The sequence below is a fragment of the Pseudopodoces humilis genome, chromosome 2, assembly GCF_049639895.1.
Source record: "Pseudopodoces humilis isolate 2021_Gansu_Grassland_sample_001 chromosome 2, ASM4963989v1, whole genome shotgun sequence".
Taxonomy (NCBI): Eukaryota; Metazoa; Chordata; class Aves; order Passeriformes; family Paridae; genus Pseudopodoces; species Pseudopodoces humilis.
In genome coordinates, this window is record NC_142201.1 from 84,131,682 (window position 1) to 84,143,793 (window position 12,112).

Here is a 12,112-nt window from a genome sequence, read left to right on the forward strand (position 1 = left end):
CCAGGAAGGGAGGACATGAGGAGCACATCCTCTGACACAGAAGCACTCAGGTTCAGGAGCAGTGTCCCTGCCCTCGGTTCACATCGTACTGCTCTTATGAATGCTACAGCCAGTCGATTGAGACCAGTAAATCAATTGCAGATTAAGAAATAGATTCAGAAAAACATTTCAGGCCCCCAAATGGTGCAGAACTATCTAACCCAGTCTACCTCTTGGTCTACTCCAGCAGCTACATAACTTTTCAATTTCTGAGAAAACAGCTTTTCAAAATATGTTCAAATATTATTTAACGTCCATTTCAGGTACCATTAGTTTGATGCAATGGTTTTACTGAGAGCTTTCACTTTGTTCATCTTGTTAATCTTTTGCGTCTGGCATTTTGTATTCTACCCTTAAGAAATTTGCCAAGACAGACTTTTCAGTGGATTTTTTTAAGATTTTTTTACTATCAGTGGCAAGTGGCATAACAATTTTGCAAGGAAGCCTCACTTCTCCTCACCATTTCCAAGCCAGAGTATGTCTAAGTTCAGACATACAAATAACTTACAAAACTATCAGATTGGATCTGTAAGGTGAGGTGCAGGAGTACTCACAGTTTACAAGAAACGTGGGGTACATATAGCTTAGTTCACAATTTCCAGTCTTTATTAGGGTCAAGTTTTCCATCCTTGAGCTCAATAGCTGTGCCCCTCTAAACTTCTCAATGTCAGCTTACCTACCCACTGGCAAAAAAATAGGGGCAGCAATTACCCATCCTCTGAAAGCTTTGGAAGGGTTTTGGATTAGATCAGCAATGGATAAAGGGGAAAACTATTCCTTCCATTTAACAACTTTAATAAAAAGTGTACTGATGGTCAAATTACATTTTATTGCTGGTCAAGGCTCTGCTGAAAGACCTGAAGCAGCTACAGAATCAAGGAACAATTACAGAAACATCTGTTGTGAACTGGGCAACACACTGTGATACTTTTCTAGGCAATACAAAAACTCTTTCTTTTACAATGACATTTTAAATACGCAGTTCAAATAGGCCAGAAGAAATGTTTTTACTTATTAAATTAACTCAACAGAAAAAATTATTTTTTCCCACAGATAAATGAAAAAATGATCCAGAAGCCAAAGATGACTTTTTTTTTTTCCACAGTAGACCAGGAAAATATTTATTTTGGCCATGCTATTACACAAAAGGCATATTTTAATGCTTTGGATTTTGCTATATGGATTATGAGCATGTCAAAGCAAATTTTGCAGCAAGATCCAAAAAAAGGTTTCACAAGTGCAAGAATGATGGCTTTCTAAAATGTTTGCAAGCCTTGATCAGATGTATACTGAATCCTAAAATGTTTTTGGTTGGAAGGAACCATAAATATTGTCTAGTTCCCATCTCCGTGCCATGGCAGGGACACCTTCCCCTAGACCAGGTTGCTCAGACCTCCATCCATTGGAACAATCCTAAGGAGGAGGATTCCACAACATCTCTGGACAGCCTGTTCCAGTGCCTCATAGTATGTGTGTGTTAATTTTAAACCCTGGAAGCAGAGGATTGATTTTTCTGTGAGGGAGAAGTTGCTGCCTCTTGATACAACTTCTTTGTCCACCTGAAATCTAAGTTCAATGAGGGAAACTTCCAAAACAGAAGCAGCTCAGTTAAGGTTGCAACTTTGCAGGCTGACAGAAATGCCTTTGCTCCAGTTGTCCAGAACAGGTATTTTGTCCTTGAGTTCTCCTGGCTTGATAAAATAAGTTACTTACCAAAAGTGTTATTGTGGTCTATTGGAATATTTTGAACAGTGTCATTACTGAAATCCTGCTCAGCCTTTGTCAGTGCAACAATACATTTAATACATTAATACATTTAATACATTAATACAATTAATGACTGGTGGAGTGGTTATTCATCTGCATTGAGAAAGTGTAGCTTGGGGTGAGACTCACTGGCTGGTAACTCGTTCAATGAAAACTAGACATGTAACTTAGTCTAGGCCAATAGCTCTTTAACTTCTATGCAGATGTCTAAAGTTAGCTGAGATACACCTCTGATGACCATAGCATATGCAGGCAAATGAGACTTAGGTATGACACAGTTAAAAGTAGAACATGAAAGCTAATTTTTCGCACAAAGCATATCTGGTGATCTTGCAGCAAGTGAGAAAAAAGAGTTTGTAATGCAAAGAGTACAGCACTGCAATTCATTGATGAACATTAAAATATAATTCTTCTGGGATGCATTCTGTATCCTTTACTTGTGTTATCATTTCCTAGAAATCCAATTTTTCACTTGAAATTACTACACACCGAGAAAATTATCTTAATCCTGAGAAGCTTCTACTGTGCAACCTTTTTGTTAACCTGCTCTATAAGCCACTTAAAAGACAGCTTCACCCTTCTTAAAGAAAAAAAAACAAAACAAAACCATAAAAAAAACAAACCAAAGAAATCGTGAGACAAAATACAGTGAAACAGCCCTTACAATGGAACTGGAACAGACTCAGATGTGCAAAACACTCACTCCACTGGGCACCACTCTGGCTGATGAAGTTAAGAATTGCCCACAAGCTGGGTAGCTTGTTCTAGTGTGTGACAAGTCTTTCAGTGAAGAGATTTTCCCTGATATTCAACATAAACCTCTCCTGGCACAATTTGAGTCCATTTCCTCTTCTCCTGTTGCTTGTTACCTGGGAGAAAAGACCAATCCACACCTTGCTAAAATCTCCTTTCAGGGAGTTGTAGAGAGTGAAAAGGTTATGGTGGTGGTTTGGCTTCAGTCACTGCAAAACAAAATGCCATCTTACAGAAAAGCATCCTTTGGCTCTGCATAACCCAAATAGACTCTCTTCTGCTTTCATTTGCTGCCTTTTGGAACATGCCTATGATCTCCAGGCACATCAGCCATGCCCTTCTGTTCTCCATGGGGGAACAAAATAATGAGATGTTGTCCTGTGAGCAGAGCTTCATTTGGGAGGATGATTTTTCAGCTCACTTCTGTGTGTTCTGTCTCTGCTTCCTGCCTTGCCCCACTTAGTCGCCGTGTCAGCATCATCACTTACAGCACAGGATGATAATGGAAAAGGAGCTGGAGAGAAATGTGCAGCACAGACACAATCAGAAGCAACAGCAACCAGTATATGTATGCATATGTGCATTTAATCCTGACCCTAAGTGTCTCTAGCTCATCAGACTGTCTACTGCCCTCTGAACAGTACAGGGAACACTTGGGAACACTTGGCTTCAAGCACATGTTGAAGCTCTGCTGTCCCCAGTGAGACTTAAACGTGTGCTTAATGGTAAATGGTAAATGTCTGCTAAAATAATTCTTCACAGGTGGAACATGTTTCCTACCTGAAAATGTATAACTGCTTAGTGGGTGCTCCAATCAGGACCAAAGATGGGGACTAAAGTACTCTTGGCCAGACATTCCAGTTAGTGTGAATGTCCTTGGTGAGGATCTTTCCTCACCCTCACCCTCCCGCAGGCAGCCAGGCCACCTATGACCATTTCTTGTGTCTTTGAGGTTGGCACTAATTGCCATCTCAGGAAAGGTGTTTTCTCACAAGGTGGGCACTGTCCTTAGGAACTCATTTGATGCCACAGTAGTTCAGGGGAATCTCACCTACTGTGAGTTAATCAAAGCAGGACACCAGCTAGGAAAAGCTCTGCTCTTTCCAGCTCTGAACACTGCTTAGACACTTCAGTTGCTTTTTGAATATATGATACACTTGGAAACAACATATCGGAAAAACCCCCAAGCAAGCGGACTCCAAAGCAATCCAACCATCAGAAGCCTGGACTAAAGAGCGCAGGTGGAAAAAAATTCTTCTTTCCTTGTGTGCGGACCCTGATGCAGATGCCTTGTTTTCACAACACTTCTAATGAAAGCATTTTTATTTTTGGATGCTCTTTAGGGTACAATGTAATACATCAAAATAAATCATTGCATCGTATGCCTGTTACAAATGAAAGCTGATGCACCAAATGTCAGGGTTGCTTGTTTTGATGAATCAATGAATATTGACAGTTTTGCTAACTGTGGAGGAAAGAAATGGCAGTGGAGAGAAAATGTTGACTTGATACAAATATATAAATATATAAATAAAATTTCAATAAGATCATGCAGATTTAGTGATGATATTGTTTCAGATAAGGTAAAATGTCTCCTTGTGCTTTAGTAGAGAAACTATGTATCTTTTTCCCCTCCCGTATTTTCATTTATTAAATGAATTCAGCAATCACCATCTTTGAAAAGGCATTCATTTCAGCTATTGTGTAGAAAACTTCTGATCAGACCAAGAACATTGGCTTCAAGGCCGCTCTCCTTCCTGTGAGACGGGAACTATCTGTGTGATAAATTAACTGTGGGTGATTGCTAAGTCTTTAATGAGAAAAAACATGCTCTGTTGGATTCAACCTTTCATGTGAAAGCTGTTTGGGACCTTACTGAAAGGAATGTGTTAATCAAGAGTAGAGCATAACTACAGTCTTGTCAGTGGACACAAGTGAGAAAGCCTGGTGGAAATGAGGTTCAAGTGAACTCAGAAAAAGAACCCAAAAAAGAATTTTTCTGTGCTGTTTTCTGAAAGCTTGCTTTACCCTGCACAGTGATTTATGACGACTGGAATCTCACTATTTCTGCAATTAATATTACTGGATGCATCCTTTTCAGGGGAATGTTAATCATAGTAATGCAAATGGCAGTATTATTGCAGCTATGCTTCAGAGTTCGTATTTCATATTGAGCCAAAGGTTCAGTACCCAGCATCATTCTCAATAGAGCATTCACATTGTATGGATAGATGGATGTGCACCAAAGGTAAAATAACTGAATTAATATAAGCCAGAATAATAGGCCTGGCATATAGCTTCCCATTTTCCCCTTTTTGCTGTAAGGATCTGATTTTCAGCCTTTTTAAACCAATAATAAATTATAGCAATGCAGTGTTAGTTACACCTTACAGAAGTGGTGTAGAGTATAAATTGCACTCGTGATGGACTCAGATTAAGTTTCTTATGTTTATTTTTAGCAAGGCAAAAGTAATTCATTTCCAACTGGGCCATGTTTAAAAGTTTGGAATGAAAAAACAGAGTAATTATTTCCTAATATGAAGAGAATATTGGTGACAATATTTTATCCTACATATATTTTTGCACTAAATATATTAATGGGAAAGGAAGAAGCAAGAACACATATTAATTTGGACACGTGTTTAAAAGATATAATGAATATTTATAAATTTTGCTCCTGCAAATATCTTCTAAATTGTCTTCTTCATATTGTTACCTCCCTCTGTGTTCCCTTAGATAACTTCTAAGCTTATGATTAGTTTCTTTATGATTGCTGATGTTTCTGGAAATATTTGTTTCCTTTCCTTTCCTTTCCTTTCCTTTCCTTTCCTTTCCTTTCCTTTCCGCGCCGCGCCGCGCCGCGCCGCGCCGCGCCTTTCCACGCCGCGCCTTTCCGCGCCTTTCCGCGCCTTTCCGTGCCTTTCCGCGCCTTTCCGCGCCTTTCCTTTTTCCTTTTTTTTTTATTTTTTTGATGGGGTCATAGGGTTTTGTTTGTTTGTTTTTTCCCATGAGTTTTGATTATGAGTAGGGTGGGTAGGAAGAGGGGATAATAGCAACATTTTAAAAAATCCTGCTGGTTTTTATTAAAAACCACATAAACTAAATTTTTGATAATAATTCTGAGCTCATTCAGAAACATCAATTAATTGTTATGTTAAAATAAATTACCCACATAAATAACTCCATGCTATAAATGCCTTTTTGCTGTAGCAGAAAGGTGTTTTTAATTTTAATCCAGAAAGAATATCACTACCATATTAAAGCTGTTTATCAGGAGGTGACTGTGGAGGATGCTGTGCATGTAGTCAGTGGGACCCTACTTTTTGGGGAACATAGAGCCATGGTTGGAGCTGAAATTCCATCACATGACACAATTATCCTCTTGATAGGAAAGGACAAAAGTTATTAGGTGGGGACCACATTTTAGATTTTGTGGATCTGGACTGAAATCCAGTATAAATATCCTGTATAACATCAAGGAAAACACTTTGGTCCAGAACTTCAGAAAGATCTCAAAACCCAGATGAGTGGGAAGGAAATGCCCAAATAACTTTAAAGACCAGATCCAACAAATACTGCTATAAGACTTATTCTGTTCCTATGGTCTGGATCAGGCAGTTATGTGTTCTGAGTACCTGAGTCTCACCTTTTCCAGATCACTTTAAGTTATTTGTGCCCGTTCTTTCAAAATGACATTCAGGTTATGATATAACTGTGGATGTACTTATATCCATACATTAGGGCTTTGGGTTTTTTGGTTGGGTTAGGGTAGGTTGGTTGGTTGGTTGGTTGGCTAGATTTTTTTGTTAAAGAGATTAAATCACATTGATGGTGCATTTGATGGGTCATCCCAGAGGTACACAGGTAGGCATGTCACAGTAACTTCCAGAAGAGAGGTGTAAATGCAAGAGCAACCTTAAGCCCTCAGTTTCTAACCCTGACTCCTAAAGAAACAGAGCAGAGCACCTCCTTATATTTTCTGTGCTGCAGCTTATTCTCCAAAGTGGGAATAAAAACATTTCCCTGTCTTCAAAAACAGTTTTAAAATACATATATTGAAAATCAGGAGGAGTACAGGTGCTATGGTGAGAGGGGATCCTAAGTCTGCCAGAGTCCTAAGAGAAGAAAGTGAACAATTCATTCTCACTACCTCCTCATTTCCAGGTCTCACAGAAAAGCATTCTGGTGGAGTGATAGCCTCTTCTGCTTTTGTTTCCTGTCTATTTGAAGTGAGCACCAGCGAGAGAGGATACTCACAAAATTAATTCAGATTGGCTTAGATAAGGACCCTGTGATGTTGATTAAAAACCATCCACAGGGCCATTAGAAAAGTGAGATAATAAATGAAAATGTGTTGAATCACATGAGTTTTCTAGTGGGGGAACATCAGGGAGCAGTCCTGACTCCAGTCTTCTTTAAATATCTTCATTCATTAGCCAAAAGACAGGAAAAGAGTACATGTTAATTAAAATCACAAATGATCCAAATTGGGAGGCAATGCATAAATCAGCAAAGATAGAGATACTAGAAACCTTAGGTAGGAAACAACAAAATGAAGTGCAGCTTTGAAAAGCGCATGTGGAGGAGAAATAACCTGTACAATGGGGCAATCAGAACCAAGGAATGTTCTTGAAGAAGCAATATTAATGGGAGGAAGACAAAGGATAGGGACCATGGAGTAAAGGGCAATGTAGCAGAGCAGCTATTTAAAGGTGACTTTGCACCTTTTCAGTAGACAGCTTGGATTCAAAATTAATTTGTAATTGGCAGGATTAAAAGGTCAATGTAGTTTTGGACCATATATGCAGAAATAAGTTGCCAAGGGAAGATGTGGAATCCGACTTCTCTAACAGTGTGCTACAACATCACTCAGCCTTCTAATTTTTTTTATTTTTATTTTTTCCAATTCTTCAAGACCTTGTGCACCAGAGTGAATGTAAAATAGAAGCATATCTAACAAAGTGGATAGCCTGGGAGAGCTGATGAGTCTGGCAAATGTGGCTTTCCGTGGAACTACACACACCTTCTTTCTGTGTTCTCCACCTTCCCAGTCTATACAGGACTTCACCTTCCTGAGACAAGGAAAGGAGCTAAGAAAAGGGACTTGAGACTAATTAGCTAATGGAGAGGAGCCCCAGTGCTGTTATACATTTTCTTTGAGTCTCCTGCTTGTAGTGTGATAAGTTTGTGACACATGCATCATTAAATTGTGGCTCTTCAATGCCATACACAACTCGGATAGGATATTAATTTACTGGTGTGAGTGGAAACAGCAAGAGGCATGTCTGGAAGATCTCAGTCATTTCTCTCTAACAAAGGAAGAAGACTTAAGAAAGGAGATATTTGGGATAATCACATAAATAGGAAATTTTTTTTTTTTTTTTACCTTCTGAAGCCTGCAAAAACACAGAAGAAAAAAGGAACAACTGTTGTGTAAACTGGAAACCCTCAAACTTACATTAGAGGAATTGATTAATTACTCTTTTGGCAAAGGGATGGATGCTTGCCCAGTTAGTTGAGGAGAGGCATTTAATTCTAAGTGCTGTACAGAAAACCTTGTTTTGTATTTAACAAATGCATTTCTTTCTGTGAGATGACTAAGCATACCCTAGTAGTGCTGATGTGATATTACAGCAGGAATCACATATAACAGTTTTAGATATCCTGTATAACAGTAAGCAGTTATTTTTAATTTATTTTTCTATAGCAAATAAGTTAAAAATCACTGAACAAAATGCTGATTTTTTTTAATGTCTGTGTATTTTTCAGGTAGACTGAGAATAACACGTCTAGGTTAAAACAGTATCCTACAAGAAGCATTTGATGGATTGTTCCTAGATATTTCTAAGGAGGCAACTACAAAAAGTGAGTACTAATTCCAGTGCCTGGGATGTTAAAATCATGTTTTGTTGTTTAGAATAAAATTATGTTATCTTTAATATTTCTTGAGCAGATTTCTCTAATTGGAGTCATGAGGAATTTCTCAAATTTCTCTAGAACTCGACTATTATTGACCCGCATCTTTTTTTATTAGCTGACAAGGATAATTTGCATCACAGTCTCAGTCATGGATTCATTTCTGCTGTGTCAGGCACTCTAAGAACATAGACATTCTCTGCATGAAATGACTTACATCTTAGTGGAAATCAAGAAGCTGTGGATAGTGACAGACGGAGGAGACCCATGGATGTAATAAGAAAGTGCTGGTCTATATGACAGGCAATGCTAATAGCACACCTGTGAACTAGTCCCTGTTAGAGAATTTTAGACGTTGCTACAGAGAAAGAAAGGCACTAGCAAGATAATTTTATTTGTGTTTGTGGAGAGCACCCTGAAAGAAAATACAAAAGCACTCATTTGAAAATCCAGTGCGGAGACTATGGAAAATGACTGCATGTGTTGATTGGATGCAGACAGCCTTGTTTTAATAGAAGTGGGGAATGGGAATCAATGTTATATCTGGAAAAATGGCCTTGGTATCCAGGGAATATCATCAGGGCAAATTTACATCTGTGATGTGAGTGACAGAAAGGGATTCTGCAGTAATTGACATGTTCAAAGATAAGGTCTGAGATAAGAGATTTACTTAGATGTGTAGAGAGCAAGGAAAGGCATTATCTGAAGTATGATACACAGAACATATTTTGAATGTGTGTGTACCTTCAATGCATCTGGGAGATGAGTATGAATTGAAGATGATATCAAGGTTACAGGCATGTGACAGGATTGTGGCACTGTCCATAGTGATCAAGAGGGAAGGTTGCTTGGAGATCATTGCTGGGACATCTCAAATGGAAGGAAAACAAAGCTGGGACTGTTCAGCACACTGAAAATTACAAGGAAATGGTAGAGAAGCAGAAGCATGAATCAGAGAATTGTGGTATATTTGAGGTTGGCAGGGACCACTGGAGATTGTCTAGTCACATTTCAAATCAAAACACTCTTTCTTAGAGGATGTTGCTGAGGGGTGATCTTTAAGAACTTTTCAGCTAGAAGTGAAGGGCTGGGGCACCTATGGCTCCTGTCATATAAAGAAGCAGCAAATGTTCACCTCAGCCTGGAAAGTCTTTACATGAGTGATGAATGGAGAGAGAGAAGTGTCTGTTAATATTAAAACTACAAGTACAGTAGGAGGAGTTCTAAAAGTCAAAGCCATGAATATAAAATGATATTCAAATGAAATTGATACAGAATTATGTGTACTTGCAAGACAGAATGGAAGTGATTAGTGAACACCAGTGCTTTAATCACCAGCACTACACAGATACTGGCATAAGAAAGAAGAGACAGTTCCCAAAGCATGAAAATTCTGCCTGCAAGTCATGTCCTGGACATTGTTCTTTACTCCTTAGGGAGAAGCCACTTACTCGTATAAGGAATTAAATTGCTTTTTTTTACATAATCTTAGAATCATAGGAAGGTTTGGGTTGGAAAAGACCATAAATATAATTTAATTCCAACCTCCCCTGCCATGGACAGGGAAGTATTAGGCCTGGTGTGAGCTGAAATGTTGTGTCTGTAGCAAGAGTTCAAAAAGTCAACCCCTGAGAAAGATCTCACTGCAAGATAAAGACTAGTCATAAAAAAACAAAGAAAGAGAAAGAGAAAGAGAAAGAGAAAGAGAAAGAGAAAGAGAAAGAGAAAGAGAAAGAGAAAGAGAAAGAGAAAGAGAAAGAGAAAGAGAAAGAGAAAGAGAAAGAGAAAGAGAAAGAGAAAGAGAAAGAGAAAGAGAAAGAGAAAGAAAAGAAAAAGAAAAAGAAAAAGAAAAAGAAAAAGAAAAAGAAAAAGAAAGAGAAAAAGAAAAAAAAAGAAAAAGAAAAAGAAAAAGAAAAAGAAAAAGAAAAAGAAAAAGAAAAAGAAAAAGAAAAAGAAAAAGAAAAAATGTTTTCAAAGTCAAGGTTTCCTAGGAAGTAGTAACAGTATAATGAGGTGGCAGAAAACTGAGTGGAGTAAGGAGAAGAAGAGGTGATCTCTAAAGTAAACTTCTCAAATTGCTGTGAGTCGCTACTCATGACATGCTCTTTATTAAGAGACAGAATTTCAGAGGACATCTAAATAGCTTTTTGCTGAAGGTGAATTCTTATTTGTCAGTGTAATCTGAAGACTTTTTCATTACAAAATGCTACTCATTGCAAAATGCAGTTTTTCACCACCGTGATGCATTTGATAACCTTTTTGCAACCTGGAGATCTGAGTAGTGACATAAGGTCAAAGAGTCAATAATAGAATCCAAATCAGTTATTTCCTGTGGAATTACAGAATTTTTTTCCCAGTTATGTCCAGCTGGGTAGTGGAGTCCATCAAGCCAGCTATGAGGCACATTTTCCCCTAAGAGGGTCTGTCCAGAGCTGCTTCCCAGGTATGCCATGCTGGCTGGTCCACTATCTGTGTGGACACTATCTGTGTCCACTATCTTCACTGTCTTTGAAGTCTTGGAATTATAGAATGTTTGGGGTTGGAAAGGACCTCAAAGACCATCTCATTCCAAACCCCCTTCCATGGGCAAGGTAACCTTTCACTAGACCAGGTTGCTCAAAGTCTCATCCAGACTGGTCCTGAATGCTTCCAGTGAAGGAGAAGTCACGGTTTCTCCAGGCAACTTGTGGCAGTGCCCCACCACCCTCACAGGAAGTAATTTTTTCCTGATACCAAATTTAAACCTGACCTCTGTCAGTCTGAAGCCATTCCTTCTTGTGCTGTCGCTCCATGCCACTATCAAAAGTCCCTCTTCCAGCTTTCTTGTAGCCCCCTTTAGGTTCCGGAAGGGGCTCTGTGGTCTCCCTGCAACCTTCTCTTCTCCAGACTGAACAACCCTAATTCCATCAGCCTGTCTCCACAGGAGAAGGCCTCCAGCCCTCTAAACACCTTTGTGTCCCACTTCAGTGCACACAGAAGGTGAATATGAACAGCACAAATAACAGGGTCTGTTATTTTACTGTCTCATTAAAAGTAACAACGTGCCTCAGGGTATATAGACTATTTCTCAGGAGCATCCATCATTGATCTGGAAATAGGATGATTTTTGGAGCTACTGTCCTCTTGCAGTTCTCAGTGGAAACTGTGGCTCATTGCTGATAAGTCTGCTCTTACTCAGGTGAGGAAAGATGGAACTAGGCAGTTGGCATTTGGTACCCTGCTTGAAAACACTGTTGTTGTTGTTGGCTATCATGCTATTCTGCTGCAACCTGTGCACTCTTTTCCTTTCTATTTTCCTATTAAACACCATAATGCAACTCTTATTTATTTGGGGACTTTAGCAAGCACTTTATATGGATAAAGTTTTGGGAATAAGTTTTTGTAAAAATCCCCTTGTCCCAACAAATTAGAGGCTGCTAGACAATGTGTATGTCTTTTCAAATTTCCTTAGGTCCCCTGTCTCCTTAGCCTTGATCAACCTGTCACCAGAACTGCGTGGCATATTTTCTTGTTTACACTACAAATCCAAGATAAGCATCTTTAGCAACTGTATATTTATACACCATCTAACACGTTGGGCTCATGATACACTCAAAGCCTCCAGGTGCTATAACTATAGAGATGTTACATAATACTA

General features: G+C 38.8%; 1 protein-coding gene across 4 annotated transcripts in view; it reads left to right on the forward strand.

Annotated features, from left to right (window-relative positions):
* TENM4 (teneurin transmembrane protein 4) overlaps positions 1-12,112 on the forward strand; it is a 591,948-nt gene that overhangs the window by 192,110 nt on the left and 387,726 nt on the right. For all 4 annotated transcript variants that reach the window (XM_088068964.1, XM_088068961.1, XM_088068963.1 and 1 more), the window contains one exon: positions 8,329-8,424. The gene's annotated coding sequence lies outside the window, so the exon portion shown is untranslated. The remainder of the gene's footprint in view (positions 1-8,328; positions 8,425-12,112) is intronic.